Source organism: Anser cygnoides, chromosome 4 (genome assembly GCF_040182565.1).
Source record: "Anser cygnoides isolate HZ-2024a breed goose chromosome 4, Taihu_goose_T2T_genome, whole genome shotgun sequence".
Classification (NCBI taxonomy): Eukaryota; Metazoa; Chordata; class Aves; order Anseriformes; family Anatidae; genus Anser; species Anser cygnoides.
The window spans coordinates 65,477,696-65,504,778 of record NC_089876.1 but is presented as its reverse complement, the minus strand read 5'-3'; the positions used below and the strand labels follow the sequence as shown (position 1 = coordinate 65,504,778).

The 27,083-nt window shown below is 43.0% G+C and overlaps 1 long non-coding RNA gene across 1 annotated transcript in view; it reads right to left on the bottom strand.

Annotated features, from left to right (window-relative positions):
• LOC136790742 (uncharacterized) overlaps positions 1-15,095 on the bottom strand; it is a 65,621-nt gene extending 50,526 nt beyond the window's left edge. Inside the window, exons 1-4 of the long non-coding RNA XR_010831243.1 lie at positions 14,131-15,095; positions 11,320-11,367; positions 10,020-10,082; positions 3,471-3,608 (exon numbers count right to left, since the gene is read on the bottom strand). This is a non-coding gene — a long non-coding RNA (uncharacterized lncRNA). The remainder of the gene's footprint in view (positions 1-3,470; positions 3,609-10,019; positions 10,083-11,319; positions 11,368-14,130) is intronic.
• Positions 15,096-27,083: the final 11,988 nt, after the last annotated feature.

Below are 27,083 nucleotides of genomic sequence, written 5' to 3'. Positions count from 1 at the left end.
TCGAAGGCAATTACTCAGATAACACTTCGTACCAAACAACTCAGGTTGAGCCTAATGAGTTTGTGAGTGCATGAACAAACACGATCTATCACATGGGGAACGGGGCACCTGCTGGGCCACCATGTCCTCTGCTTGGCCTAACTCCAATATTTAATTAATCTGTCATCTTTCGTTACATCGCTACGAGGCATGTAAATATATTCCAAGTCCCACATCCAGCAAAACAATGTCAGAGCACCGGCAGAAGCCTTGGCACCTTGGTTTTGATGGTTTCTAAATATCTATTTCAATTCAAAGGCACTTCAGCCTCCAATTAAAACGGGATGGCCAGCCAAGGTGATTAGCTTGAGTACAGCAATGAAGCATTTTTCTTCAGTTTTTTAGGTGACATGCACAAAAACAGATGAATTATCACCTGACTGGAGTTTAGAATAGAAATAGAAACATTAGGCATTTAGTTCAAAATTAAGTAACAACAACAGCTTCCTTTAAAAATGAAGTAACTCTAACGCTGGGCATCTCTGAAATCACTATTAGTAAACGCAGAGTAAGAATCTTCCTGGGAAAGAATTGATTTCCCCTGAAGGCTGGACCCAGGTGCAATATGGTCAGCAACCAAGGCAGGAGCTTTTTGGAGAAAGGAAAAGGTTTTGCAGGCTGCAAGGTTCTGTGTGGAAGCAGAGGCACAGATCATGAATTTGCAGATGTCGTCTTGCTTAGAGACGGCACACACCAGATGACAGTCGTGGCAGGTGAAAAAGCACATATTGCCTTTCAAAATGCAAAGAAGGGCTTAATGCAATTTGTGGGGGAGGCTTTTTTGTTTTGTTTTTCATCAGAAAGCGTCTGCTGTTCTGTCACTAATGCTGCAGCCCTAGCTGCTGTGATCACATTGTTCAGATGTGTGGCTTGGCTACCTCCATCCCCAACCTAACGGTGTGAGAACCACAGGAGTGGCGTTAGGATACACTTGCCACTGCTTCAAACTCCTCAGCTAGACAGGTAGAAATTCATTCCTTTGAAAACAAATACAGGAAGGACAATTTTATTGTTGAAGGTGGAAAATTGAAGAGAAAGCACCAATACATTTGGTCAGCCTCACGACTTGGGCAATATCAAGCCCCATGTGTCCAAAAAATGTCTGGTTTGCTAAGGTGGTACTAGACAGACCTGACAGTCATCTTGTATATTATAGGCGTATTCAGAAGTTGTTTAACAGTGATCCCATTTCTTTTTCCAGAAAGGAAAAGATCTCCAAGGTATGTCCCTAAGGTACACACAAGAAAGACGCATGTTTTAAGCTCAGACAATACAATCCTGTCCTTCACAGCAGCGATGTACCCCAACAGCCTGCCCTTCGGAAACACTTATTTCACTCAGAAATATCTTTATCTCAGCTGTCCCTATGCACAACATATGGAGCACACTCTACAACCAGCAAAGCACGCATGCGATTTAGGAGTGAATTACCATTTGTGGTGGTGAAGGAGCTTCAGGAGCATACTTTCATACACTGCTGACCAAGCAGCCAGTTGGAAACCCACTAGCATGAAGAGAAGCTGAGCTACAAGAAATCCAGCCATGGGGCACTAGGGATTTGTGCCTGACGAGCCATAACGAAAAGCCCATAAGGACTCACTGACAGACACCTTGCAGACTCACCCCTACACCAAGCGTTCCCCTGTTGATGCCTGGACTCTTTCTCCCTCTTCAACAACAACAACAACAAAAATTCAGTGCCCTGTAGACAATGTATTAACACAAATGGAAGTCACACCTGCTACAGCTGGCATGAAATCCTATTAATAAATAAGAATATAATCTATTTTAGTATAAACTCATGCAGCTACACTTCAGGACAAAATTCAGGACCAAATAAGCACCTGCCATCACCGCAGAGCAATTGTTTTTCCCTTATTTCCTGCTCCAGGCAAAATCTGTGAAAATTAACACTTTGTTTTTGACCCAAGGTCAAGCAAATCCTTAAACAAGGAGATTGTTTTTATTTTATAATTTTAATCACCTTAGAACTCTGGAGAACATCGAGTAGGCACCTGCAGGATTTAATTGAAAGCAGCAGCAGCCCAGAAAGAGGTTAATCCAAGACACAGAGGTTAAAACCTGGCTTGCTGACAGATCAGACAAAAGCCATTTGGTGTGTTATGCTTTCAGTGGTTACTTAAAGGAAATTACATACAATTAACTCATGATAGCTATCTTGTTTTATGCTAATTAAATGTCTGAACACTTATTTTAATATAAGTTTTTTTTTAAAATGAGCACAAGTTCAGAGTATTTTTAATAGAAGGCAGCAATACCATGTTTATTAGTTATGTAAATTCCCTTAATTATACCCTAACTAGGTTATCTTATTTATTGCATTTCAATTCTTCTAAGAGTCACTAGCTCTTTAATTAAGTTGAGAGAGCAAGAGGTGTCTTGTTAATTGTAAATTAAATAGATTTGAATAGACAATAGATTGCAAATGGTAGATTTACTTTTAAGTGCAATTGAGGAGTTGCTAGAAGGCCTGAGCATGCTTTGTACCATCTGCCTCGGTTTGTCGGCGGAAAGGAAACCAGACAAACCCTACTTCTTTTGCTCCAGAGAGGTTCCAGCACACCAGTGGCCTGTCAGCCTTCCAACAGCTTTTCAATGAAAATTTTAAGTAAGATGGAGAAACCAAAAGTCCCTCCCATCGATCCAACGCTATGACAATGCCATGAGCAGCGCAGGCAGCCTCACAAAAAGTGAAGCTCAACTTTGAACTTGAAGTCCACAAATTTTCTGCAGGTAGCCATCACATGGGCTGCCACAGTTCACCCAATAGCACTAGACCAGACCACAGCAAGTTCACCTTTTTGTCTGCAACTCACTTCCTATGTTTTAAAAAGATCTCAGGGATGCTCTGAATTGTAGATGCATTGAAAGATGCACATTCTTACATGCCTATATGACATTGTTGGCAACAGCTGTGAGACCAATGAATCAGATGCATTTACATACCTAGAAATAAATTATTGTTAAAAGCCATTATTGTTAATCATTACCACTAATGTCCCATTGTTGCTACAAAGGCAACCGGGACTATTCTTCTAAACTAGGGCAAAGTGTATACCATGTATGTGCTTTTACTTCCAAATTAGAAGTCAAATTGATCATCTATGCCATCAGGAGTTATGGCTCATGGAATTTTATCATTCTTATAATGCGCTGTGAAAATGCAATAAGGGAATAAAACAGAATGGCAACTTAGAGTAATTCTTTATGAAACGCAACAATATTGAATGTGTCTAGAGTGTATTGATAAACAGATCTATTGTAACAACCAGTGGATATTATCATCGCGCTAGTGTTAATCTTTATACAGCCAATTTTCCTCATGGTACATTGGGGAAGCCGGATGCACAAATCCCATTAACCTAAATGGGAGGCGAGGGCAGACCAATGCCTGGTGTAAATCAGCGTACCTTCTCCAAGTCAGCAGGCCTCCAGCAACTCACACAGGCTCAGACACATCCCTTGGCGTCTCCTCTTCCAGGCTTCATGTCTGCGTGACACAGGTGGAAGGTAGCACTGGTGGGAACTGGGAACGCCTTCGAAGTTCACTGAGTGGTGTTAAAAGTAATGAATACACACGTTAAAATACCACAGCTCAAGATATTTCTAAATGTGTTCATTTGATTTAAAGAAACACTGCTTGAAAGGGATGGATAATCTTAGGAGAAATAAGCCTATTTTTGCCTATCAAAATATAAACGAACCCTTACCCCAAGAGGCACACAGAGTTGTGCCTGTGAAGGGCTCGTATGCCCTCTCAAGGGAGATAATGACCAAGCAAAAGTACCCGAGAGCAGACAGACACAGTGCACAAATCTGTTCCTCAGCATTTATCGCACAGGGGAATTTCCACCACTGGCACCCATGGAAATAGGGGTGGGGGGGGAGTACAGGTCAGTGTTTTCCAAACTGTTCTCCAAATATTTGCTGAATCTTCATAGCTCACTGGTGGCTACAAGTGACCAATGAGCCTGCATCTCTTTGGGCTACTCATGGTAGAGATTTCTCTGTAGCGTTGTGAGGAGAAGCAACCTAGTGGTGACTTATTAACACACAGACACACAAAAAAATGGGCTGCTTGTTAGAGCAGACAAACAAGAGATCAACAACCCTGATACCATGTCTTAATTCAGCAGTAAATGCAGCAGCTGCCCTGTAAAGAAAAGGAGCTTTTGCTTCTTAGATGCTCATATAGTATCTGAAACAAAAAAGTTTTCAGGTTGAGAAGTGGTCATGCCTGGGAGCATCCATCACTAACGAAAGATACGCAAGAAACATTAGCCAATGGCGCTAATCAAAGTGGAGATGTTTTTCTGAGACTTCTGGAGGTATAATGCCCATGGCCGGAGAAAGCTGCCCTGTCCACACTTGTCTCTCTCACCCCCAAAATCCAGCCTTTGCCCTTCCCTAAGGAAGTGCCGTGCTGGCACTGTCATGACATTGGGACCTCCCTACCCTGGTGTAGAGACACTGTGGCCAGCACTCATGGATGTGTCCCACCACCATTCTGACCTGGACGACGTTTTCCACATATCCATAAAAGGTGATATTGCATTTTCTAGCCTTTTCTTTTTTCAGCTACAGTGTTTGAACTCTTACTTGGGGAGTATTGTGAAAAGGAAAAGACGACAGCTCTGTTAGACATGCGATTTTCAAGCTGACAGTTTCCCTTTCATTTTAAGGAGCTGAAAAACATTTCTAGTATCAAACAGATTGAGTTTTAACAACATGACAAACAGACCCATTTGTTGATCTCAAGTCCTCGCTATCCATCTTCAATTAACATGGTAAAAAGGTGGCTTGCATCCAGTGTCAGACATTTGTATAAGCAGCACATGCCCTCGCAGTTGGAATCAATGTTTGCCATTGATAGATTGGGAAGGAAAATGTATGGTATGACACTGGGCTCACATAATCAGAGGAAATCAGATACCTTGTGAAAATCTCTCTCTCATACAATCCAAAAGTCCATCTAAGATTTAGAAAGAAAAAAAAAAAAAGAATCGTGGTATTATAAGGAAATATAAAAAAATTACCGTGAATAACCATGAAAAAGTGCAAACAATTTTGGAGCCAACATAGAGCACCACAGTGATGGTACTAACGCAGATGTGCCAAGGCCATTTCTGTCCTGGACCTGTTCACAACAGCCATTCTGATTTGATTTCTCTCTTATTTCCTGATAAAATTAGGAGTGGCTGGTTCTAATTTAAAACCTCCTTACAACATGTGAGTTTTCACATAGCAAGAAAAGAAAGACAGAAAACGAAATACGTTTCACAAGAAAGAAAACAACTCATTGGGAAGATTTGGGGTTTCACACAACAGAAGCCTGTGCAGAAGCCTGGGGAGCTTTGTGCAAAACATATGTTCAAAGTACAAATACTAGAAGAATGAAATATCATGAACTGTAATCTAGATAGTAACACTGCAGATCAGAAAGATGATTTTAATGGCACTACTGACTCCAAAACAACAACTGCAGCTTAAATGCCATCTAAGATTAAGGTGCTTATTTGATAGTTAAAACTGTAAATGGCCAAACTTTTCTGATGGAGACAGCAAATTCTGAAATCTTATTTGTTTTCAAAGACCTGAGGGCTTTGAAAGATAATTGGAAAGAATGCAATAGTCTAGCAACCTGTAGCAGCATAGAAGTGACAAATGCATTCTCTAAATCCTGATTTTCTGGACAAAATAACTGTTTCTCCCTCTCTGAACACAGACATTTAGGAACACTGCAGTTAGCAAAAACTGTTCTCTTTTTTGTACAATAGCAGTAACTTAACAGACATTTTAATATTAAAATCAAATTTAAATGGTGTTTAGCACATACACTTGCCAACTGTCTTATACAGCAAATTGTGCCATCTGAATATTCAAATATCCCTATTTTTCTATGCAGAAAATAAAATTTCAGACCCAAATGTCTTGAGCAGAGTCCAGGAGATGCTCATTAAACCAGCACTCCCAGTCACCAGTGCCCAAAGCTGACAGTGGCTGTCCCTTCAGGATCAAATCCTGCCCCACTCCATCCTGCCCCAAGGTCTGTGGGGATGATGCACACCATGCTCAAGGGTACCTGTCTCCTCCTCACCATCCAGCAACCTCATCGAGTCAAGTAAATGTCACTGTTCTGCAATGGATGGCTACAGCTGGTGGAAGGCAGATATGCCTAAAGGACAGCCCTACAAAGACTCTTGTGATGTACATGCTTAATTATTAGGAACATAACGTTAACTAAGGGTCCTTCTGACCCTGTACCCGGTCTCTCACGGTGGCCGTAAGGAAAGAGTCATAAAACAAGCATAGAAGAACCCTTCCCCAAGTAGCCTCTGTGCCTCTACCTTCAGCCAAAGGGATTTCCTGCCCCAGTCAATATTTCTGGTTATTCAACGGCCTCCAAACAATCTCTCATCCAATCACTTGATTGCTTCTGAAAGAAATTCTGGACAAAATTCAAGAAAGCAGATACTAAGCAGGCAGGCTGAAGTAAAGCTTGGCTGAGCACAGACTAGTAGTGACTGAGACCCTTGCGGGTACGTGGCAGAACCATGAAGCACGTAAATTGAATAAATGAGAAGTTTGCAGACTGGGTTCCTTGTGATGCAAAGAGCTGGCTTGTCTTCAGAACTTGTGGTATGTTTAGACCAAAATAAAATGTAAGTAGAAGCACTGATTCCATTCAAAGAAGCACACTGTCAGAAGCATCAAAAGCAATACCAAAATAACCAGTTCAAGCTACAGAGAAATGAGAAAATGTATTTTCTCTTTGCATTTAACTAATAAAGGTTTCTGACACCTATACAAGTGAAACTAAAGGACCACTGACTCAGCACAATGGATAAAAGTTCCCTCCAGTGTACCACTGGACCTCTCTTCAACCAGTTCCTCTCTATCCTGGCTTCCCTGATGCAAGGTGCCCTGCAATAGCTGGTGTAAACAATACTGTTATTGCTCTTCTTTCCCGCTTTATTCTTAACTGCATTGTCTGAACTTATCCTTCCATCAGAAGTTATTAATAAAAACGTACTAGGGAAAAATCTTGTTCCAACCCTATCTTACATACTTAACACAGCTCAGCCGAACACTTAATCTGGACCATGGTATCAAGTCATGCTGCGCCACCATATAATAAATTCTTATAAATTGTGTGATTAAAATTAACAACAAGCTATACATCATGCAGACAGGACAAACTACTCAAGTCAGTTTACTGATATTACACACCTAATCCCCAATTTGTCTCATCTCAATGGTTTGGTTTAACATTCAAAGGCACAGATTACCAGATTGCTCTCACTGAATTCAGCTGCAGCCCTTACAGCAGAGTGTTTTAAGTTAGTTTCGAGTAACTCCATTTAAAAACCCAGACATCACCAATTAATTTTGGATACAAACAAGCAAAACCTAGTATTTTCTTTCTGCAGAAGGGAATTCATATGGTTGGCAGCCTTAATTATCTCATAGTAATTACTTAAAGCTATTTCTTCCAAAGTTGTGACCTTTCAAGAAACTCAGAATTTCAGATTTATGAGAACTTGCTGCATAGACTGCTCTGTGGCCATCACTGATCCTCCTGTTTTAGATACACGATCTCCTCTCCTTTGACTGCTCTCATTTGCTGCTTTCCACTATTGGAATGGACCCCTGTAACTGTGATTTCCTATGACCTTGAGGGTCTCCAAACCCCTGTTGAAACTGCACAATGCCACGTCTGATCACCTGCTACACCTACTGAATCACAGAAAATCGTAGAAACACAAGGTTGGAAAGGACCTACAAGATCATCTAGTCCAACCATCAAAGGTTGCTACTGCTATTACTAGGTCTGGGCTTGTGCTGAGCCTGCTCTTGCCCCACTTTTCTTTTAGGATGTCACCAACTTAAAGAGCAGCTGGGGACGTGCATTTGTTGCACTCGGGTCAAGGCCAGGAGAGCAAGTGGGAGATGGAGAGGGAGGCTGGATGAGTGCCAAGAAGCAGGGGTGCTATTGTCCCATGACAGCAGGACATTCACCACCAGCTTTTGTAACGCCGCTGGGGCTGAGTCAAGCTGCCTCTCCTTCTGAGATTTACAGTCCATAAGGCATGCACGGGCCGAGGAGCTCATTGTCCTGGGTGACTACGTTGCCCTGAGTGAGGAGGAGGCACGTCGCAAATGAATGAGGCACAAAGTCCACGCTCAGGGGAGAGCCAGGGCTCACATCAGGTTACTTGGTGCCACGACATAAGTTATGGGCAAAGCTCCACGGTGTCTCTTTGCATCTCCCTGGTGCTGGTTTGCTCATTAAACAGAGGTAGAAATAAAACTCCTTTTCAACCCTGGGGGCAGAGGGGGGGAACTTGCAAGTCCTCCACGAATCTGACTGCATCATTATGCTAACTTCACCTTACATTTTTGACAGGAAAACAACAAAAGTACATGACACACAAATTTGCGTTCCCTTAAGCAGCTCACAGATGCAATTTTTGCTCAGTCTTTTAAAGTTATCTTTTCTCCTCGTTTATGGCACGGATGGCTCCCTGCTAGATACAAAGAGGACCCAAACAAAATAAATCTGTAAATCCTTTCCTACTGCTGCTAACACAAGCTCCTATTTAAGGAAGATAAGTGTAACTCCTTGCAAGCCCTCCTCCCTTTTATGCAGATATCTCCAGTCATTATGCTTAGCTTCATCTTTAAAGCCCACCTGCCATCTGGATGAACTGAGACTTAGCATGATGGTTCGTGTGCTGGGGAAGCAAAGGGAGACTGGGTGCTGCATGGGAACATGAATGCTAACTCATCAGGAATGGAGCAAAGCCTTCCCTGGTGAGAAAAGCTAAGCATTCGGGACGGATATGCAGCGTGGGACAGGTTGGTCAGAAATAGCTGTCTTGTCTGAGGAAGGTGGATGACAGGGGCAGGCAGCTTCACGGGGACAACAGACAAATGGGAAAGATGTTTTGTCAGAGGCTGATCTGCAGGGCAGTAAAGGTAATAAAAAGATAGCCTTTCAGGAAGCTTGGGATCTGATTTCTGCTTTCCCCAAAGGGGCATCTCCCATGCAGCAAGGAGGGTGCAAGAGACTGAACTGGTGGCACCACTGTGCCAAGTTACAGCTCCGCAACCAGCAAGGGAATTTGACCCTCATGCACTCCCAGCTGCTCACATCCAGCTCATAGCATCTTCCACCTGGGCCCCAGTGTGGCAGTCAAAATTCAATGGCTTTGTCTTGCAAAGACAAGGGCACCTGTTTCCCTTGACTTGGGGGAGAGACCCTGGCTGTTCCCTTCCCATAGTCAAGGCAAGGGGTTACCACAGCACAGGTGTGTTTTGTGTCGCATGGCACAACACGAGAAAGAGCACTACATCTCTGTAAGAAGGAGATACAGGCAACAGCAGAGCCTGGCTGTGTTACAGCACACACGTCTAAACATGAGAACAAAATGTTCCAATCACAGCTGTAACATCTGGCACTTACGCTGGATCCAAGCAAAACAAAAGCAAGCAAACAAACAAATAAATAAAAAACAAATAAAGGCAAACTGACCAGGCAAAACACCTTTACTTGTGGGAATGCATTTTGCAGATTTTATGGATATGGACAGAAAGGCCAGCTTAGACTCTTTAGCACAGCACACAAAATAAATGTACACTCAATCAAGTAAAAAAGACATCCATAAAGTTTCATTAGTAGTAGTTAAACCTAACAATAGATTGAGGGACTTACAGTTTAGGGCTACTGTGTCACTAAGAAACTCTTCATTTCATTCCCATCACAGGCAGAGGAACACACCAGCAGTTCTCCCATTTTGCCTAAAAGCTTGTACAGACCTAGATCAACTATTTTTAAAGTAACAGGTTGTCTGTATTTAACAATTTGAAGTCCATAAAGATCTGTTGCATCTTCTGGGAAACTGCTCTGATGATTAATGTATCCCTGTTAAAAAGAATAAATAAATAAAAAAGCATACCTTGGCTCCATGTTGAACTCCTCTAGCTTCAGCTTGCAGCTCCCGGCTGGTGTTACATAGTTCCTGCCAATTAAAAAAACTTTTAGTATCTGGTAGCTTCTCTTCCAGTGACGTGTATATAAAGTACATACACCCCAGTATCATACTGCCTTTCAGCTTTCTCTTGACTGGCTTCAATCCCTGGCACTCCTGGAGCACCTCACCAAAGGAGATTTATGAAGAGCACTACTGACTTTTGCCAATAGGACCTTCCAGTAAGAATGACCAGATGCCAGCTGCCTTCTTTCTCCACCAGGAGAGATGGCTTGTCCTGGAGCCATGCTTCCATTTAAAAGAGAAGAGGACACAGGAGGATTTGGAAAAGGGATTTTTCAGAGAAGAGCCCAGGCCAATGTCCTAGCCCACCCTGAGCTATGGGATGTGGGGGACAAGGTTAGGGGAAGGGACAAAACAGAGAAAACCAAAAAGTGGCAGTGTAGAGAGGAGAAAGTGAGAGGCAGACTAAACCTAGGAAAGACTTTTTTTAGCACACACAGTCAGGCAGTCTGAACTCCACGTGCTCCAAACGCAGGGCTGTTGACTGCTCTGGGGTGTAATGGGGGTCACAGGTTTTCATTTCATCTGACATCCATCCATCCTGGAGGAATCTTTACAGTGAACATTGTATCAAACCAATACATTTCATCAAAAAAAAAGTTGTTTTGACAAATCACTACTTTGCAGTGAAAAAATGCCACCATTCGGAAAAGTTTCCCAAACAGCTCTTATCTAAACATGATTAGCAATAGTCAGCTACTCAACACTTAAAGACAGTTAAATTAAAAAAAAAAAAGTTTGATATTATACTTTTTCTCTTCCAATCAAGCCTGGTAAAAACATTCCTTTACATATATTAGTATACAATTCACATTTGCCAAGGCAAAGACATGTTTTTGTTTTTGAAAAAAAGGTGAAGGAAATACAAAAACATCCTGAAATTATTTATTGCCAAATTAATGCTGTTTCCTGGGTTGTCTGAGGGGCATTGCTCATCAGCTGATGGAGAAGATGCAATGTGGTTTTGCAGCGATCATCACAGAGCTGACAGAGTGTTAGGCATTGTCCAAAGAAGAAAAATGAAAACCAAGAAATCGCCTGGAGAATTCAGCACCTCTGTGCTTTCCAGTCTGCAATAGTCTGATTTATGGGCTTTAATGAGTGGGCAGCGATGTCTACAAGCGCTGTCAAATCCTTTAGGATGGTGCAGGATGCCATGCATTAAGGTGTCCAAACATGGATTTGGAAGCTTAGTGATACCCACTTGTTCTGCAAGCTCCAGCCAAGAAATCCAGATCGCATTCTGGTAATCCTGCAGGAAAAAAGAAACAGAACAACACATGCATTTGATGAGTACCTCTGTCCATCATTAAGCCTGGCACTTCTGCACAGCATTGCTTTTCACAGTTCTCTTTCGTCCACACCCTTTGTGCTCTCAGGCTCTCAGACACACAACATCTTGACTAAATTTTGTTTCCTATTTGCAGTAAATATAATCAACCCAAATGCAATTTTTCTGTACTTGTATGACCTACTGATACGGGGATTTCCTAAAAATCATTAGGGAATCAGGCACTAGAATCCCCATGAAATATTACCTGATTTGGCAGTCTTTACCAATGTATCTCAAACTCACGTTCTGAGACTTTCATCTCTCACACACTGGAATAAGTAAGCCATTAACCAAGACACACTTGAATTTTGCTGCTTGCCAAGCACTCATTTTCTGCAGGATGGATTTTCAAAACCCTTCCCCGCATTAGGAGCCTATTATCATTTCTGGACGTGACTCTGCATCACTGGACATTGGTTTCTCCCAGAACAAGTCAGAGAGGCGGTATGTGATCATTTAAAGATGCTCACAAGGGCCAAACTCAATTTGCAAAAGCAGGGAAGAAAATTAAGTCACATTAATTTTTACTGACGTACATGGAGATATAAAATCATGAACGGGAAAAAGAAAAAGGATAAAAGGATACAGAATTAAAGTACAAGCTCTGCTATAGCTAAATGAAGGTACTGAACTGGGAGTCATGGTTACTGGCTCAGTTTTCACTCATGCCCCATGCAGGGTTGCAGGGCCACCTTACACAAGGTACTCTCTGCTCCCCATTGCCATGCAATAGCCAGAAACCCCATCTCACCTTAGACCAGAAATCCCTCAGAGCAGGCATCATCAGCATGCTGGTACAGCACTGAGCACAGTGGCATACTGCCCGCTTTAGACAATGGTGGAACATAATTATAAACGATGGTAAAAAAAAAAAAAAAATCAGCGCGGTGTCCCACAGCCCCTCCCAAAAGCATCAATAACTGAAGAAAAAGCCCAGGATTGCTTGTAAAAGCACTGTTTTCGAGCACAGTGTACTCCTCAAGACCAACAACTACCTGCCAACTTAGAAGCCTGCCATCCCCGAACCTTCCCATGGGGAGCTGTGCCCACCATGCCACAAAGACATCTTGGTCTTTCCCAGGAGAAATCCTGTTTTTTCCCTCCCAAAGCAAGAACCTTGTATCTATTCCCAGTGCACTTGAGTCCTTCCAGACCCCAAAAGGTAAAGAGCTTGAATTAACTGAGCCTCACCTACAGACTTCCAAGTGCAAAGAGCAAGAAGGACATTATCCAGTGGTTGATGGAAAGGGTAGAGATTTGTTTCTAAGCTCTAGGAGTGGAAATCCACTTTCTTGATCTCTTTTGGCTCTAATTCCTTTGCCACTAGGAGCTCGCTTTGCGAGCCTTTTTATTTTTTTATACAAATCTCAGGAGATCACTGTGCTAACAGAAAGGATTTTTATTAAATCTAGCAACTCACAGTAGTGTCATAAGTGTGAAAAATATCAATCTACAGAGCATGAAAGTGAGGAAGAAGGGTGAATTGGAGGCAATTACAAAATGTTAATTTGACAGCAGAGGAACAACTTTTGAAGGAAAGAACAATAAAAGGCTGACAAACACAAAAAGAAGAAAAAGCGTAGCATGAGCTTACCAAAGAGAGATCATACAAGAATTAGTTGGTAGCTTTCTCTAGAAAGATAACTCATTTCTTAGATAAAGGACATGCAAGAATGGAGTCTATTCAAACTTCAATAAAGTGTTGGTTATAATGCCACAAGGGAAATACTGAAAATGGAGAGAATGGGGATTAGCAGAGGAATTGAAAGCAGCTAAGAAATCAGCTCAAAGGAGGGACAGCAACAGATTGCACTGGAAAGGAATGAACCAGTCTGGAAGGTAAAAAACAGTATGGGGAATCATTTTCTGTATTATTTAAATTAATAGCCTCTGCGTGACTCTTGGAGCGTGCCGATCCGATTTGCTGATGATAAAAACTGCCATCCCATAGCAAAGTTGGAACATTTTGCAGCCAAAATTAATGGGGTATGCCTTGGGATGGAGCTGAGCAGTGTCCATGGTGGTAATTTGGAACTGCTGACAAAAAAATCACTTGATGCTTGAAACGATGGCTGAAGAAGGCTCTGGAGGACAGAAGGATTGTGAAATTACCAAGCAGCAGTCTGAAGGTGCTGTGAAAAAGCCAAATGTGTGCAGCTGACGGCAAATGACGGATGGGATTGCCATAGGGTGGGCACTGCACAAAGCCAGGGCAGGGGGGAACGGTATGGACTAGGGCTACTTGAAGGCTAGTAGTGGCCAGTCCAGCTGAGGAGAAGAAACTGAAATAACTTGCTGTGTTTGTGTAGCAAAACAACAGTTGAGAGAGTCCACAGCTTCTCCACATACTTACCTCACAGAAAAAGCCAGAGGTGGCTCATTAAACCAGCATTCACATAAGCATGGCTGGATCTATCTCCCCTATAAATAAATTTAACCTGAAAGCATGATGGTTTCTAACAGGAAAGGTGCTGATGTCTTCAGACCCCTGCAGTAGGAATAAATGGGGATGGAACAGATGCAGATGGGGAAAGCAAGGACGGCACTTCTCTTCCCCACTGCAGCATATCATTCTTCTTAAGCTGTGGAACCCGACCTGCCTCTGAATTCTGAAACGCAGTGAAATCATGACTTTCTCCAAACATTTTTAAACACAGAAATTATTGATTGTTTTGAACTCACGCTTCTGAAGACTGAGAAAGCTTTTCTCCTGTATTTAAGACTTGCACCAGCAATTGCTCAAACGACTACTCGAAGATGAAGAACATGCTGCTAAAGGGGGAAAAACTCTGACAAAACCGTCGCTCCCTCGCTGATCTCTCGGTCCTGAGCTACTCCAGGAGCCCTGCAAAACACTGTCCAACAGCGAACGTGAGAACAAGACTGATAGCTGTACTGGGAACCAGAAAACATAAAACTCAATAAAGATATTAGTCTCATGGAACAATATAATCTCAGCCCCTCACTAACCTTGCCGTGTTTCACAAGCTATAAAGGACCTGGCTCTTGTTCTCCTTCACAGGCCAAGACGCTTATCACCAGCTCTCCCTTTGCCAACGCTCCCACTATGCTACAGGCACCAGCTTATAGCATATTATTTTCTTTCAGAGATACTCTAACAGGTACACATCCAACTGAACTGTCAGCAAATGTCCTCAGCTTCGAAATCTAACTTCAAGAAGGGCTTTTGCACCCAAAACCATCCTAATTTTTTTTTTTCAAATACATTAGACAGCTTAACGAAAGGTGTCCTTAGTTGCCAGCATCCTTTGGCCATCAGACAGCACTTCCAAGAAGACTTTCAGACTGCAGAAGGCGATAACTTGGGGTGTGCAAATTGAAAAAGCCACAGTCCTCCAGACAAAGATGGTTGGAGTTTCCTCATTTATCAAAAAATGCCCAAATGCCCAGGGGAAATGTTTTGAGGTTCCAACCACCAGATTTCCAGTAGTTCAGACAGGCTTTTACAACAAAAACTGCTTCCTCCCATTACAGAGTAAATCCTCCAATGCTGTACGCATACACTGAGTTTAAAATAAACCAATAAAAAGTGAGACAGCTAAAAAAAAAATCAAATGTAGTGGTTTGAACTTCACCTCTCGGGAAAGGTTTGGGTTGCTTTCAACCTGCAGTAATAAAACAGAGTAATAACCCTCCTTGGATGTGTAAAGCACCACCAAAGCTTCAGATGCCAGCATTCATTTCCTGCTTCGTTGCATAGGCGTTGCTTCATTTCTTGTTATTTATGAAATTTCCTCCCATACATTTTGATGGTTTCCTCATGACCAAGTCTTCAGAGGAGCTGGTAAAAATGTTCTGACTCAAGTCATCCTCGTGAAATGTGAAGTTTCAAAGAAAATAAATAAATCGATTTCCATCCAAGAAAATGTCACTTTTGACAGGATGTTCAGTTTTTCGATTGATTAACTCAAAAATGCTTGCAAACAGATTCTGGGGACTTTCTGTCTTTGAAAACTGAAGAATAGAAAATAGGGGTTGTTTTCCTTCTACACGTCTGTGTCTGGACCAAATCGCAGGAGGCCAAGAGGAGAAGGGGAAGCACAGACCAACTCCCCTCCCTCTCTCACAATGGGTTTCAAGCTGATCTTGATAGAAGTCAGAGGAGGAAAAATAATTATCAGTAACTTGTAACACTCTGAAATTTCCACTATCAACCATTACGAAGGCACTTAATTAAATGGATCCCACTTATTACACTATCCATTTTCCAACATTGGGTAAGTATTGAAAAGGCTGGAAAAAGGTAAAAAGCAGCAAAACAAAGTCACATACGGACGTCTAAAATTTCACTAAACTTAGGAGGGTGAACATCTCCAAAATGAAAGGACACAGAAGGTAACAAGAACGGGATGTCTGGGGAGAAGGAAAACACCAGCTCCTCTACTTCTCCTTCCCCTTCTGCACACACACATTTAAGAGATGCACCTAAGAGTGCAACAGAAGATGTGGCTGTGAAGTTACAACACAGTCCCCATGTCCTGGCTTAATTATTAACTACAACCCGGCATGCGTCCTCAAAGTTCATACCTGGACGATACGGCCATATACAGGGCAGAGAGACCTTCCAGTGCTAGTTCCTGTGGACGACCTGAAGAAATCTGTTTTTTCTCCAAGGCACAGCCTGGAATTTTGTGACACGACATTTCTGGGCATGCTGTTTTGCCAGGTTAGAACCACTCAGTCATCCACCAGTTAAACCTGGATCAATACTAAGAGGGATTTACTACCTGCCTCAGTGCATAAATCTGCAGTCATTAGAGTGTGTATTGGAAAATCTGGCACTCAGAGTGGAGTTTTTCTTCTTTCCACCAAGGAAGTAAACATTTTCCCCCAAAGTAGCTTTTTCTAGAAAATTTAGCCTGCTTTTCTTACGTTTATCATGTAAATGTACATATATTTAAATTTCAAAAAACTTTTCTTAGTCCAGTCTGGGAGCATAGGTTGTTTGCAAGCAGCTGGAGATATTGGATAGCAAAAAAAAGAGAGAAAAATCAAAGCAAGGATAACCAAGCATCAAACCAAGCAGTCGGTGCTTATTGAACACGGTTTGCAATGTTGTAACTTCTCTTATCGGACAGATAACATGGACTCCTGCCCCCCGAAAAGCTGGATGGAGTGGCAAAGCAAGTCCCTCACCCACCCTGCCACCAGTACAACCCTTAGGGCAACCATGATGCAGATTGCATGACTGGAAAGAGTTGAGTGAGAAGTTACTTTCCAAAAAAAAAGGGAAAAATGAGGAGGGCTCAGCAAGCAAACCCAACGGGCCTGAGAACGGACATGAAGGCAAGGTAACATTTGTCCAATGGGGGCACTGATTGAAGTTCACACTTCCAAAAGAGGTCAGCTGCTCTTCTCAGGAGGAATTGCAGGGAGCAGAGTCCTCTTGGAAATGTGTCTAATGAAGCCACAATAATAAAAGTAAAATAAAATAAAAATATGTGCATTTTCTTGTGTGCTTCCGTATTATTAACCATTTCATGGGAAACATATTTAGACCAATTTTGTACCTTTTTAATTTATTTTTTTCCCAATTCCTACTCTCTCTTGCCATCTAAAGGTCTATGGCACTGGTAGGAATTTTTCCCTTGATGGCAACTTGAGTCAGGATGAGGCTTTCCATTTTCAGCTCTCTGCTACTACCTTCCCAGGGAAATACAGAGGCTTACATTTTCAGTTCAGCCAGGCATATAAGCAAGGGTGCTATCAAGGAAACAAACAGATTTCCCCTCTCTCTTTTCCACCAGGAGGAGACCTAGGTAGATCTCCATCCCTTTGCCTACAAAAGGTGGTTCACTACCGCTAGCCAGTCTCAGTGGATCGACAAGGAAAAGTCAGGAAAAGCCCCCAAAGTGGCTGACCAAAGTCCCCCTCCTCTTCGTTTAACTCCCGTGATCCTCTGCATATGCGGAGGAGGTCTTTGCTGTCATTTTAATTTCCTTCCCGCTCCAAATCACTCTTAAGAGTTAACTTTCTCTGCCCAAAGTACAAATTAAATGCTGAAAAGACCGACTCTGATGGGATGGAAACGCCAGGTTTATCTACTGAGCCCCAAATGCTATTCCCCAACATATATTTGCAAACTGGCAGTTGCATAAGAGCAAAAGAAGCCCTGAGAAGTGCGTGTGTGATAATCACAGCGTAATCACTGCTGATGAAACTTGATGTTCCTTCCATAATCGCTGTAATTTTAAGTGGATTGAGTGCCATTTAAGTGACAAGAGTGTTATGATGGATGAAATATATGCTTCCAAAGTTATATCAGCTTCTTTGACATTCATGGCATGGAATGCTTAGTGGCATTTCATGTTTGTAAATCTTTAGAAATAAGTTAAATATGTTAATTACCACTGGAAAAATCTCTCAAGCTGAAGTACTCAATGACTGTATCGCAGTTGTTGCTAGTGCTATATTCTCTTCTTCCTTTTCACTAAGCAAGCATTACATCTTAGGTCAGCGATCACTGTCAGGATTTGCATCTGTCTTGATGTTAGCCCTTCCAGGTAAGTCAGTAAGCTGGCACCCAGCTCACACTGGCTGCTTTTCCCCCCACTTGCAGTCTGAGCACCCCGATGTGCCGACTCATCCTCCTGCAGGCATGGGCTGAGCTCAGCAGACAGCAGGTCTCAGCAGAGACGTGCCAAAAAGCCGCCCCAGCCTGGCTGCTGTGCCAGCATGCTCAGCAAGCAGGGCAGGGGCTGCCATCCCCTCCCCACATGCTTTTTGCTGGCCATCACATGGGACAAAGATCTGGGACCAGAATGAGTGAAGTGGCTACGGTGCTTTAATCCAAGCTTAAGTGAGGATCAAGGCTGGGGGCACGCTGAGCATCATCTGATGATGGCAGCCTGGGGCACGTCGCAGTCAAAATGGGTGACGGGACGAGGCAAGTATTACTGATGGCATCACATTTCTGTCAGGTTTGAGGTTCTGCATACAGGCAGAGACGGAGAGAAACCACCACCAGCCTTCCCTCAAGGAAGCGCTGCCCATGTCTGCTCTCCTACTGCTGCAAACCCTGGGCAACGGATTTACACCCCAAAGACATTTCCTGTCCAGAAACAAAAATCAGATTTTTTCAAATGTAATGCGAGACAGTTGCTCCGAACCAGGAACAGAAGTTACCAGAAAGAGTGATGAGGACATGAAAAAACTCAGCAATGTATTCACTTGTTGGCATGCTGGCAACAATTTCAAAAATGGTCCAGGTGAGATTCCTGCAAGAACTGCAGGCAATGAACAACAGGAACGGTAGGTCAAGGCAATTGACTTCTTGAAAAACTTTAAAAGTCCTGACAGAAATTGACTTGGGATATTATTTAACCATCTTAAAAACAGGTAAAAATATCAAAATGAAGTAGAACGTTTTGCAGATTAAACCCTCACAGACCCTCGGTGATTGCTTTACCTCCCCTCATTACTGGCTTCTTTAGAAGGCAAAATTGCTTCATTTTACAAAACTGTCACCCCAACTTCTTATTTTTAAGTAAAGGTAACGAGAGCTAAGAGTGCACAGGCCTGAGAGTGGGGGATATCTGACTGGCATGCCAGCCTGTCAACTCAAGTCTTCCATTCCTTGAGCTTTCACGAAATTGTCCCGAGCAGCATGGTACAAGACTCCCAAATCTCCTACCAGAGCGAGGAACAAGGGAACAGAAAGCCATGACCCATTTTAAAGCAGCAGATAGGTCAAGTACTGATCAGAAACGCGGCTTGCCAAAGCCAGCCCACAGCACTGCTGCACAAAGTGACCTGAAACTCATGAAATGAACTATTAATAAGTTAATGCACTCATTATTTGCTCTGCTGTCGTAACTGTCATCAGTTGTTAATTGCAAATTACGAGCTGTGACTCCGATTTTTGCGATTTGAGCTGAAAGACCCACTTGCCAGCAGCATCATTAAATTCAGGCAGGCTCCAGGCAGGCAGAAGGGCCCAGGCACGTGGCCTGAACAGGGGACAGGGCCCCTGACACAGGACAGGGACTAAAATCGTCCTGGTTTGGCAACGAAAAGCACGTGCTTCCCTTTGAGCAGGAGCCTGTTCCTAATTTTAAGCATACGCTCAAGTGTTATGCTGAATTAAAGCCTTAAATCCCATCCTGAAAACTCTCAGGCACGCTACATTAAAGCAGCTTCGTTGACATTGAGAGGATTTTTGTAACCTGAGGTAAACTACTCACGAGGATGTTTGCAGGATTGGGTCCTACCCAATTCTAGGCCAATGAAAGATTCGTAATGCTGATACTGCCTTCGGAATATTTCCTTTGTAGGCTGAACCCATTTCCATCAGATATAGACTACATTTTACGAGAAAAGTATTGGCCACTTTGATATGAAGAAAAACCCTCTGGGCTGTATCATTCCCTGTAATAAAATAAACTAAGATAGAAGTGAGATGGAAACCTGGAATCAGTAATGTGACCGAGCTGCACCGTAAAAGCTATTTACAGGCTTGCAATAATCAGATCAACGTGTAAGTCGGAAAGTTTTCCAGTTAAAGGCACAGATTTCAAAACCAGCTCCGCACCAGAGTCAGCAAGAGGTTCCTAAATGAGCTCCGTCCCCATTTGAGGCTAACGTATGAAACGACAAGATTACCCTATGGGCTCGGTACTGTGCCCTTGTGGCTCCTGGTGCTTGGCGTGGCAGCTGCTCGACACTGAGCACTTCTGAAGACCCCAAGGGGCCTGAAATGGCAGTCTGTGAACATTTTCCACAGCAAAAACCACCCCTCCATCCCTCAGGTACAGTATCGCCCCACGCAGCAGGCAGGCAGCCATATATATTTGGCTGCACTGGAGCTCATAGGAAAGAAAAATGTTCCGGGTGAAGGTTGTCCCCTCTAGCGCAACCCTGTCTTCGTCTGTGCTCCTAACCCAAAGCTTTGGACTTTCTAAGGCTGACACAGCCACTTCATTCGCTCCAACCAGTGAGCAACATGCCATCAGCTCAAAAATGGGTTTAATAACATTAACAGGAACACCAGCTGAATAACCAGCTCTTTTATTAGTATTATTTGAACACGGACTCCAGACGCCAACCTATTTCTGGGATGGCAGTGAAGAAATTGTTCCTGCATCTCGTACTGTTTAGTGGTTGCACTAAAAATTACAGAAATACTTGCAAGACTGAGGGGTTCATATAACTGTGTGGTCCCAGGCACCCCTTAAGTTACCCCAAAATATACTTCTTTTGCAGCATCTGACTAGGCCTATGGCTCCCCGTGCAATACCTCCAAAGCCTGCAGCTACACAACGCATAAAGGATTGCCAGATTTGGTTTTCTCAAGAAAAGTGTTATTTTGTGAGAAGACAGGAAGCACGGCATATGTGGCTCATGAGATATATTACTTTTAAAAAAAAAGAAAGAAAGAAAGTTGAGAATACTTTAATGCAATGTGTCATTCTCCACAAGGATTTATCATAACTCTGCTGAAATCAGTGGGGACTTTGCCATTGACTTTAAGAGGGATAATATTTCACCCTGAGTTCTCAGATATTGATCTGATCAAGTTAAAGTTTCAATGTGTCGTTTTCCTGTTTGTAAAAAGGAAAAAAAATAGAATAAAGAATTCCATTTTCATGAGGGTAGCTTGCCAAGACAATTTTCTAACTCCAAAGATTTTTCATTTTAATCTGTTTCAGAAGCTAATGGCTTCATTTGATAACATCCAAAAACTTATAAAAGAAGTCACAGAGGTAGATTCTTAAAGGCATTTAAGAGTTGCACCACAATTTCTCCTCCCTACCCATACCTGGCTCCAGAGATAGGCTCAAGCACCCAAAACCAAGAAAAGAGATGATGAAAAACATTTCCCCCCAAAAAAACAATCTGCAGAAAACGAAAGTTTAAAGAAAGCAAGAATTTGAGGAAGATTAAGATGTTGATGGTTTTCACTGAGAATTAAAAGTGTTCAACTATTTGCTTTTGCTATTTTTACAGCAATGCAGCTGTAAAAATGTCTGCCCTATGTGAGCAGGAACTATCCCACTGCTGGCTGGGCTCTGTACTGCTCCTAAATAGAATCAGCCATGCTATTTTTGTAGAAAAACAAAAAACAAAACAAACAAAAAAAGGACTGAGTTAAACATAAAACGATGTAACTAGTTAAGCCACCCACCAACTGATGAGGATTTTAAGAGGAAAGGTGATCAGAGATACAAAGGGAGGAAAACATAATGGCTTATTTACACCCTCTTAAACAGAAACGCTTGCTTGTGAGCCAGGCAAATTTCAGCTTAACTGTAGAGAGGACAAAGGGCTTTGCCGTATACCTTAATGGTGTTTAATAAGTTCTGGCAGAACATCCCTCTTTCCCCACTCCAGTGTCTCAAACATTGCCATCAGGATAACAAAATAGGGGAGCCCATAGGAAGCCTCTAATGGTCCCAGTAGAATTCTCCCTGGTCATCGTGTGGCAGAAATTCCCAGGTGAGAAGCTGCACGAGGAGCCTGACTGAGCCATGCCATTTCCATCACAAGCAGGAGGAAGAAGGCACGAGGGTGACAGGAACAGATCCAATAAGGAAACTGCCTGCAATACAGGTAAGCCTACATCCTGGGGGGATTACCGTGGAGTCACGAACCACAGCCCCGCGTGCCTGAACCCAAGCCAGGAAATCACCTCTTAGGGCTGGAAATCTCACGCTTTACCCTCCAAATCATACCATGAGCCATTCCCATTCAAATCTAGCAATCAAATTGGGAACTCACAGGGAAACATGGAAAGCAAGCTACTGGATGCACACAGCTCAGCCTAGGTATGTTAAAGCAGCCACCCTTCCCATGGGCACACAGACCTGCCCTGCACACGTTAGCGCCGCTTGAGGTTTGTTGAGTATTTTCCAGCTTGTCTTGTGAGTGAGGCTGGCACGTGCAGTGCTCCAGCTGGTGAAAAACCTGCAGCTTTACTTAGGGAAAAAACACCGCGGTTGGGAAATTTGCTTTTGTGGCAGGAAAAAATAAAAGGAGAGAGTCTTTTTGAGAGCTTTCATTACAAGATGCGAGGTAGAGCTCCCTGAGCTGGCAGCAGCCTCCTAATTAATCAGTGTAAGGGTGGTGGAAATTTTGGCACAAGTCCTTGCTCTGCCTTGTTTATCCCTGCAGGTTTTGACCTGGAAATGGAAAAAAATCTGAATTTCCCCCCATTTCATCCCTCTCAAGTCAGGTGAACTCAGAATAAACAAGCCATTTTTGAAATCTAACTTAAGAACATGGAAAAGAGAGAGGAGAAGACAGATGAAAGGATGGCTTGTAAAGAAAGCATTTTCTGAGCAGGAAACCAAGAATCCAGCCCAAGTGTGCTACTAGTCTCCTGTGTCCACACAGCTGAGGAACTGCATTCTGGAAGGGGCAGAGCCTCAAAACATCATAAGCATTTTAGTTTTGCAATTAAAAGCTTTCCTGAAATAGGCCATCGTTGTTTATATCAAAGTCACTTCTTTCAGATGGGGATTTTCCCTTGGATTTAAAAACAACAACAACAAACCACAAACATCTTTTTAACCTGGCTTGAACGTTTTCTTTTTCAAGATAACACACTGTGGCATCCACTTATATACACACCCATATAACTGCTCCCTGGAATTCAGTTTAATTTCTGCCCTTGCTTTTAATAACTCTTTAGATAACAGAAGAAGTTTCTCATTTCAACTGTGCCTCACTTTAGAGTCCCATTATTTCCTCTTGGCCTTAAGACTTTTGTTTTTAATATACTGCTACTTTTCAACTGCCTTTCTGGGCCTCGGGCTTTGGCAAAATTCAGCTGTGATTAACAATGTGCTGCTCACTTGCCCTCCACCCTTGGATGTATCGAGCTCCGATTTTTTGTTTCCAGTCTTCACTGTGTTAGCTTTTTTATTTTTTCAAATCATCTAACTCTGCTCTGAATGCTACAATACTTTACAAACCTAGGAAGCACTTCGTTTATTTTTCACCTTGAGGTACTCTTCACCCTCTGAGATTATTAAGCACGGTGGCTATCGTGCGTTTGGCTAGTGTTCAAACAACACAGAATTCAACAAACTCATAAGATTTTTCCAAGGCAAGCTGAAATCATATTGGCCTGCTCTCACAGCCTCGAACTTTTCTTGTGACTTCTTGCCACACATATTTATTGGCCTTTTTCAAAAGCAGATCAGTATCACCAGCCCTGTAATTTCAGAGAAAAATGAATCAAAGGGAAGGGGTTTGCAAGCCAGGAGACTGAAGCCATGGGCACCACCAAGATGCTGCGGTGCTGTTGGGCAGCTGACCCCCTGAGCTCCCTGACCAGTGGCTTGGCTGCAACAGAAAAATCTGAGCAGGAAGATGAGGAGAGCCCCCCAGAAAATGAATTAATTTACCCATCGGCACTAGGGGGTGGTTAAAAACAAATCTTGGTCCCGTTTTCTGTTTTCTCTCAGCCCCCACCTGGGTCTCGCAGCGGAGGGCAGATACATGTAAGCCCTCCTCTCACGTCCCTGGGGCCTCCTTGCAAGCAAGGGCAGAAAACCCCCACCTTATCCCTAGGTCGCAAGCTTAGTAAGAACAGGGGAAATCCAGACTGCCAAAATCAAAACGGGGTCTTCACTTTGGACATACTTTTGGGGGAAAGGAGCCGCCCCCTCTGAACTTTCCCACCTCTACAGCAGGCTCTGGGGAGTTGCTGCTGCCCACTCATTCTGCTTCCAATAAACCTGACTGGCTTCATGTGACATCCAGTACAAACCTCTTTTTCCTCCTTTTTTTCCTCTCCCCTTTCTCCTTTGCCCATAAATCAAAGAAGAAAGGATCAAATGGACAAAACAACAAAGTGGTAAAGTGCTCACTTTGGGGTTGTAGCCAATCTAATTAATTTTTCATTTAGGTCTGATGTATTAGAGGCCAATCAATCAGGGATTATGTTTACAGAGCTGTAGAGAGAGAGGAGACCAAGTCCTCATTTGTTGTCTGGGCTGTCCAAATTAGTCAGTTAAATGATCCTAAGGGAGATCATAAAGGATATGAATAGGTTCTTGTAAGTACCTTTCTTTTAATTACAGACCAAACAGTCAACACTTCCCGCAGTCCTTGACTTCCCGCCTGAAGGGCAGATCCAGCTTCTTGGAAGCCAGATGGACCATGGTGACTCCTGCCAGCCACCTTCGGGACACTGCAGAGTTACTTCAACCCCAGAGAATCCCTTTGGGCTGGGGCTGCGTACCCAGCAGGAGCTGGCAGCCAGTAAGTTCCCATACCTTCAGTGGGACCCAGTCCCTCTTAATTCTTTGGGGGTGCAAGAAGGGGTATAGCTGCAATCAGACCTCACTCCCAGGACCATCTCTACCTCCAAAAAGGTACAAAGAAGTTTTAAGAGAATCAGAATCAAATCCGATCGTGTGGTAGTTTTACTTTGGTAAAAAGGGTGATTTAGCAGATTGTATCCACAACAGTCATGCTTGCACTTTGCTACTTCAGCCTCCTCTGGGTGACTTTAAATTACTGCATCAACACAAGCCATCGGGGTTTATTCCCCCAAAAGTGTATGACTTTTGCAAGGCACCTGTTTTGCCTCTTATAATTATCTAGGCTACAGAGAGAGCGTATGGCTCTTACAATATTAATGGTCCTTAATAGCAACGAGTCAATACAGTGACAACTAAGTAGACAGATGGCTTCAAATGACCTGATAAACACAGGAGGAAGACAGGAGGAAGAGAGTGAGTCACTTGGTTATTCTGTTGTGACCTTTTGCTACAGTCATTTCATGTGGCGAGTTACCAAGGACATTTTTAGACCTGAGATGACCGGTGCTGAAAAGTCACTTTCCGTGTTCGAAAGCCAAGCCAGACATGGGGCTCCTGCTGGCACATGCTGCTCGGCTGGGGGCAACACGTGGCAAGCCCGAAGGCAGCTCCTCTGCCTCGCCACTGGTGAACCACACACCTAGCGACACCTGCACGGCACAACACGTGCAAGACAACCATGACTAGAGCTGTAATTGCTCGGGACAGAAGCTGCCCTGATTGCTGCAAATATTTCAAACCCTTCATACCATTACGACTTCGAAATTTCAGCAATTTACTCCATTAAATCTCAAATTAGCAATAAGCTCAGTACATTAAGGCAGCTTTGACCCAGACTTTCATTCCTTAAGCTTCCTCTTCACCTGCCACAGGAATGTACTTGCTTACAATACAGTGCGTTTCCATTTTTGTAAGCTTATGTAGTGCTATCATTTTGTGCACGAGCTATACTTAGTATCTCAGGGAATTGAGGGCACAAGGAGCAATAAATAACACCGAAATAGAGAGGAGATTGGGCCTTTTATTTTTTTATATGATGGACTTTTATATATGAGAGTGCTCAGGTTTGGCTTTTATTACAAGCTCACCGACTAGCCAGCCTAAAAACATGAAAAGCAGAGAGCAGAATAGCCTCAAATAGCTGCATCCCAAGGCCACTCACAACCTGCACAGATGCATCCAGACACACAGACACACAATGCTACCCCTTTTCAGCCTTGCCAGACCGGAGCCCTCTGTCCTTCTGCAGGACAGAGTCCAATCTGAAGCAGTTCAAGCTGATGCAGAGCAGCTCTCCGATGGAGAAATCCTGACTCGAGAGGGTCTAAAGGTCTTATAGAAAATGCCTGGATGCCTAATTACTCTAAGTACTGTGGAAAATACGAAAACTGGTGAGATTTTCTCAAATGACCAATTTTATTGGATTCAAAACAGCTGTTCAAGCAAGGTGACTGTACCTGCTGTAAAAAGATTATTCACGTTCTTTGAAAATATGGTCAAATACCATCACTGAGGTCAAGCTTCCTTGAAAATCTAATGCCTATGGACACAGCAAAACCACAGAGCTCTCAACACTGATGCTGACGAACCTAGGCTTAAAACAGAAGAATCCATTTGAGAACAGCCACGCTCACACAGAGTGCAACACACAGCACCAACATCATCGGTCAAAGCACATTTTGATTTTTAACAAGTTGCTTTGGATCAGTAGATGACATGCTCCGGTGTTTTGTGCAACTAATTACTTTTGTTTATAAGAATGAAGTACAGGCAAAGCCTGGCCCTGCTGCCCCTGAGGGAAAGCCAGTTGGCCTTTCCTGACAATTAGCCCAGGGAGGCAGATGGGGAATAGCTGCAATTATTCTGGCAGGACAAGGTAGGAAGGGTCAGGACCCGAGTCCGCTCAGAAGAGAACAGATAAAAACAGTTTGCTGTGCTCGAAGGGATGGTGATGTGGTGGTAGGATGCATTTACCTAAGCTTGCAACGCTTTTGCTGTCTATTTTTCTGTTTCCCTGATTTTTTATTTTTTTTTTCTTAGATGCAAAGGTGCCTCTCCAGCTTAGGCGAATGTGCTATAAAGCATCCCAGCTGGTCCCAGACTTGAGGCCAAGTTGTATCTGTGCCCTGAAAGCAAACCTTGCGTGATAAAAGAGTTGTTGCTGGTGGATTCATCAATATTGAGGCAAATACAATATGTGCTTATCCCTCTATTGTTTTATTCTGGGTATTAAAAGCTGGAGATGGAAGATCCTCTGGTACCTACTGGCTGCTGCTGTCAAAAACTCCTCTTGGACAGCTCTTGGCTGGAAATTTTGTGCAAATGTCTGCTTTCCTTGTCAGGTTG